We start from the raw sequence: 6,590 nt of genomic DNA on the forward strand, positions 1-6,590 counted from the left end.
TTCCACAGCCCCTTGAATAACTGACACTGAAACAGATTAGTAATGCAACACTATGAGGGTTACCTCTATAGCATGGCTCCACTGTTTTTTTTCCCCACATTTATATCTTAAACCCCTGAAAAATAAGCTCTAACTTGATGGAACAAAATTTCTCTGTCCTTTCATAGACTAAAACACTTTTAATTTTCTTCCTCATTTAAGAAGTGATGAAATTTCAATTATTTTTCTGCTTCATTTTTTGCAGATAGAATGATAGTTCTCTAAACTGAAATTTTATTTACATTTCGATTCTTGTTGTTACTTAAGGAGAGTCAGTTCTCCATGCCTGTATGAGGATGAAAATGCTCCTGGACATTTGCAGTTTTTTGAAAGCCTATTTGGAATACAAGAGAAGAACCTGACATGGGTTCGAGAGAAGCTGCTTTGAGTTAACAAACCGGATGGTATTCCTCAGAGACAATATCTTGGGAAGTAACTCTTCCAAGAATTCAGGTAGACCACCTAGAGACATACCAATCCAAAGTGGTTGGGAAAGGAGGGGTCTGTGGGTATGAAACCAAATAAATAAAAACCAAACACCAATTTCTTTTTTTTAAGATTGTATTTATTTATTTGACAGAGAGAGAGAGAGAAAGCACAAGCAGGGGAAGTGGCAGGCAGAGGGAGGGAAAAGCAGGCTCCCTGTTGAGCAGAGAGCCCAACGTGGGGCTTGATCCCAAGACCCTGGGATCATGACCTGAGCAGAAGGCAGACACTTAACCAACTGAGGCACCCAGGCACTCCCCCAGACATCGATTTCAAACAAAATATCCAACAAAGGATTAATAAAAGGGGCTGGACCTCAAAGAGGTCAAAATGACCTGGGTGTCGCCTTCCTTCCTTCCGTCCTTCTTTCCTTACTGTCCTTCTTTTTTGAAGGCTATAAAATAGTATCATATATATTGTGATCTATTTCATGTTTATATAATGACAGGCACACCTAAGCACACATGCAAAATTGGGCCTCACTCGGAGATACTGTCAAAAGTCTGACCTCTGTATGATTGAGAAGGTAGGCAGGGCAAAATGACCCCCTCGAATTCTCCTGTGATCGGCACTGGTGGATGCTAGTAGTCAGTCCATGGAGACATTTTATTTTAGGTTTGCAACTATTCTTTAGAGGATATCTCTACTCTGAGGTGGGTTGGGAAGACTCAACATGGAAAGAAAGTAGATATGTAGAATTCTGACAAAGATGCCTTGTCTTGTGCTTGTAGAGTAAATACATTCATGCTCTGTCATAAGCATGAACCCACAGTATACATAAGCACTAATTTTTAGAAAAATATTATTTCCATGGATATACTTTTGCATCAAAATCAAAGAGTACTTGTAAATTATATTCCAAAAATAATTTTAGAAGTGCTGATAATCAGAAACCAGCATGTAGGCAGGTAAACATGGCCTTTTTTTACGGTGTGGATATGGGTCTTTGAAATAGAGGAATTATATTGGGTGGTACTCATGGGAACTAGGGGCATGGAAATTTTAGAGGCATTGTTGACAGCCTATTAATTACCAAAATTTTATAGCAGGGCAGACAGAGAGGAGCTAGCCCCCTCTGAGAAAAATCCATAAACCTTCCTCCCCCAGTAAGTATTAAGGCATGGTCAATAGTTTCTACAAATGTTGTTCTCTTTTTATAGGTGTTATAAATGGTATGTTTTCATTTACAAAGTATTTCTCAACCATAGTATAAATGGCTTTTGCACTAGGACTAGGTTTTATATTCTGTTCATTTACTTTCTCTCCTTTTCTAGGAGTTGTAAATTCTTTGATTTTCTCGATTGAGTGCATTTTCTCTTTTTTAAAAAACAAAGCCCAAATCAATATTCACATGAATAAAATCTGATTTATTAGAATAATGGATTTGAAACCAAAAGAGATGGAATGCTGCTGCTGTAAAAGGGCTTTACCTTAACAATCAAAATAAGAAAATTGAATTAATATTCAAACTTCCATTTCTACAGCCAGTTTGAATATTAATTGCTTGAAGAGTTACAAATTTACTCTTTTTTTAAGATTTTATTTATTTATTTGACAGATAGAGACATAGTGAGAGAGGGACCACAAGCAGGGGGAGTGGGAGAGGGAGAAGCAGCCTTCCCGTCGAGCAGGGAGCCTGATGCGGGGCTCAATCCCCAGACCCTGAGATCATGACCTGAGCCGAAGGCAGACACTTAACGGCCGAGAAACCCAGGTGCCCCTACAAATTTACTATTTATAAACCTTACCCCATTGCTGAAAATCATATTGCCAACCACCATGTATTTTTTCTTGTTAGAGAAAAAGAAGTTCTCCTTCTAGAGTCAAAGAAGATGCATCAAGTAATTTCTAATTGGAAATCACCTGTCATGATGACCGTGAATGAGGGTTCATTGGCGAGTAGGTAGTGTTCAATAGGAAACCATTATACAACCTTACTGTTATGACCATCTCCTGTCTAGATGGGGTTTTTAATATTTTTTCTGGAGTTGTGACAGAGACAATTCTGAAAATTAAATGAACTGTAAGAGTATAGTGAGGAAAAGAAAGAAATGATGCCAAAATTACTGAAATCCAAGTAGTGTGTCTAATGGTGTAAGCCCTAATGTAGGCATCATTGCTCAGGAAAAAAATATATATGTTGTTGAGCCTTTCTTTAAAGAAGAACAATTAAGTGCTGATTTATCCTCCAGAGGTCTCTCTGCTAACTAATAAATTGTTACTCTTTCATATATCTTGCTTCCATCAGCTGAGCAGGATAGTAAAATTATGATGATAAAAGCATTTTAATAACCAAAAGAATAAGAATTACATTAGTCGGAAATCATGAAGACAGGTAGAACTTTAGGCAAAGTGAAGCAAAGCTCTTCCTTTCTATTTCTTTGGGTTGCACTGACTGAAGTTTAAAATGGTAGAAATTTTATTTGGTACACTTAAATGGTTGGCAAAATTTATCATAGCAGTATAATATAAGCAAATTGTAACAGCCACTGGCATAGTCTAGAACTACTTTACTCCTTAAACACTAGTTCTGTAGGTTGCCAATCAATGGTCTATGACCTAGATATTCACTGAGTCTTGTTTTGTTTAATCTGCTGGGTAATTTTTTAAATGATAAGCTATAATTCAGTAAATATTTTTAAATTTTTCTTGACAAATTAGAAAGGCCACACCCAAATCTTTATGTGCAAGAAGATTAATAAAGGTTTTATCCTTTAGACAGGGCACTTGCTTTTTTGATTACCACAGTCTACATCTGTTTCTATCAGTTCCCACCATGAAGACCAGCTGTTGATTGGCATGCATCATTTTTCTTGTGCTATTTTTTTTTTAATATATGTAACAGAAGAGTATAGATTCTGTAGTAGTTTCCAAGGACTGCTGTAACAGATTACAACAAATTGGGTGGTTTAACAGAAAAATGCATTGCCTCATAATTCTGAAAGCCGGAAGTCCAAATCTAGGTATTGGAAAGGCCATGTTCCTCTAACACCTTTGGAGGAATCTTTCCTTGCCTCTTCTAGCTTCCAGTGGATGGCAATTTTTGGCATTCCTCAGTTTGTAGCTGCATAACTCCAGCCTCTGCTGTCATATAATGTTCTCCCTGTGTGACTCTATTCTCACATGGCCATCATTTCATAAGAACACTAGTCATATCAGATTCAGGGCCCATCCTACTCCAGTCTGATCTAATCTTAACTATATCTGCAATTGTCTTATTTCAAAATAAGGTCATATTCTGAGGTATTTCAGGTTAGGACTTCAACATATATTTTTGGGTGGGGCACACAATTCAAGAGAATACACTCTGGCCTCCCAAAATTCATGTCTTCTCCACATGCAAAATATATTCACCCAATCCCAACATCCCCAAAAGTCTTAACACAAACCAACATCAGCTCTAAAATTGTATCTAAATATCCTCTAAATCAGGTATGGGTGAGATTTATGGTATGCTCCTGTGCTCCATTCTGGGGCAAAATCCCATTCCACCTGTGAATATGTGAAACCAGAAAACAAATTATCTCCATATAATAGACATTTCCATGCCAAAAGGGAGAATTTAGAAGGAAAAAGGGGGGGGGGGAAATAGATCAGTGGTCTAAAGCAAGTTGGCAACAGAGCAGGGTAAATTCTATTAGGTTTTAAGGCTGAAGAACAATTATCTGTGGCTGGATTCTCTCTTCTCTGGGCCTGCAGGGGTGGCCCTGCCCCTTGGCCTGGGCAGCAGCTCATCTCCTGGAACCTAGGAGGACCTGTCAACCCAGGCTTCTGTGTAGGTGACTCTGCCTTATTCTTCCTGCATTTCATCCCACCTCTGTTTTTCTTTCAGTCCAAGCTGGTAGTGTTTCTGCTGGTACAATATTCTCAAAATTTTTTGTCAGCCTCCTGTGCAATTTATGGGAGTCCAAGCCATCTGACAAGAGGGACTTCCACAGGTCTTTTCCAGATAACCACATCTCTATCCCTGGCTTCTGCTGAGATGGTTGATTGGATCCATAAATCACATACATAATCTCTTTAGGACACTGCTGCCCAGCCACACTCTGCACTGTTTCCAGAGCGCATTATCAGGAGAGACGGAGAATTTCCCAAATTATCAAAGGCTGGCTTATTTTTGCTCAGCAGTTCCTTCTTCAATTTATCTCTTTCTTCTTCCATTTTGCTATTTTGTGGCAAGAAAAATCCAGGCTGTGTCTTCAAAATTTTGCTTGGAAATTCTCTCAGCTAAATATCCAAATTCACTGCTTATACGTTTTCTGCCACTTCATAAACAAGGATCACTTTTCCTCCAGTTTCCAAGAACACCTTCTTCATTTCTATGTTATCCTTCAGCAGAATCACCTTTCATATCTATATTTCTACCAACAGTCTCTTCAAGGCAATCTAGGCTTTTTTCCGTCACATACCTAAAAATTATTCTATCCTCTACCTATGGCCAAGTTCCAAGCCACTTCTACATTTTTATGTATTTCTTACAGCAGCACTCCACTTGTTGGTACTGTAATCTTTATTAGGTTTGTTTGTTTGTTTGTTTGTATACTGTAACAAAGTACCACGAACTGATTGGCTTAAAATAACAGAAATTTATTGTCACATGATTCTGGAGGCTAGAAGTCCAAAATCAAGGTATTGGATTAGGGTTCCACTCTACTCCAGTATGACTGCATCTATAACTAATCATATTTCAATGATCCTATATCCAAATAACGGTATTCTAAGGTACAAGGTGCTGGGACATTCTTTTGGGTGGAAGGCACAATTCAACTGATAAGTTTCTTACCGATACCTTTATCAAAAGTAACAAAATTTAAAAAAAATAGACGGAGAGGGCTGCTTGATTTTTCTAGAACCTTGGCCACTTCTCACATACATATTTCTTGCTGGTATCTCTAAGAATTTGGTACAGTGGCTTGCAACCATTATATGACAGAATATAGATACAGATGGATATAATTCTCTAGACTTGAATATAAACATATTCATTTATATTCCAATAGTAATTTACACAATTAAATAATAATGCAAATGTTATATTCAATATACAATACAAGATTTGCTAAGATGCTCCAAAGAATGCAATCCTTAGCTCAAAACCAGTTATGAGTTTGCGAACAATTTACGATCTTCAGATAAAACAAGACTTTCTTCAAACTGATTGTAAGAATATGTGCTAATTAGGAAAATAAATCAATATACATCCATACATTAAAATGCCTTTTAAGATTCTTAGTGTTATTTATTAAAAACTGAAGTTTCTTTGGGGTGCCTGGGTGGCTCAGTAGATTAAGTGGCTGACTCTTGATTTCGGCTCAGGTCCTGATCTCAGGGTCCTGAGATCTAGCCCCACGTCGGGCTCCACATTCACCAGGGAGTCTGCTTTCCCTCTGCCCTTACCCCAACTCACTTGCTCTCTCTCTCTCAAATAAATAAACAATCTTTAAAAAATACCCCAAAAACCTAACGTTTCTTTTTACAATTAACATAGAGTGTCTAAATTACCAAAGCACAAATACCCAAATAACTATTTAATAGATATGGAGATGATTTGTACATGAAACGAAGCATGATATGAATGGTACTTGCTTTTAAATTTAATATATATTAAAAATTGAGGATAACTATTTGCCACCATGGTATCAGAGACAGTGAAAACAATAAATTCTATTCTATAAACAATTTAACTTGTGGAAGTTTAATCTTCTTTAAATATAATTATAATGAGTTTTCTCAGAATCATTTCACTTTCTCCCCAGTCTTCTTTCTCTTGCTGTGATTATTATTACTATATTACAAAAGTTGTGTTAGTTTTCCTCATGATCAAACAGAATGATGGTCAACAAGTGTCCCGAATGATCTCCCTTTTAGCCCCTTGTTATTACACTTCGCACTGTCCCAGGATGGAAATAAAATGGGCTATAGGGAAATACTTAAGTTGGGAAAAGATCGAAATTTAAAGACCGATTTAGTTTCTGAAGGTGATGCTTTCGTTTACAAGTTTTTCCTAATACACACACTGCTTTCACTGCTTTGACCCTCACAAACTGCATTTTTTTTTTTTTAAT

The sequence above is a fragment of the Neomonachus schauinslandi genome, chromosome 7 (genome assembly GCF_002201575.2).
Source record: "Neomonachus schauinslandi chromosome 7, ASM220157v2, whole genome shotgun sequence".
NCBI classification, from domain to species: Eukaryota; Metazoa; Chordata; class Mammalia; order Carnivora; family Phocidae; genus Neomonachus; species Neomonachus schauinslandi.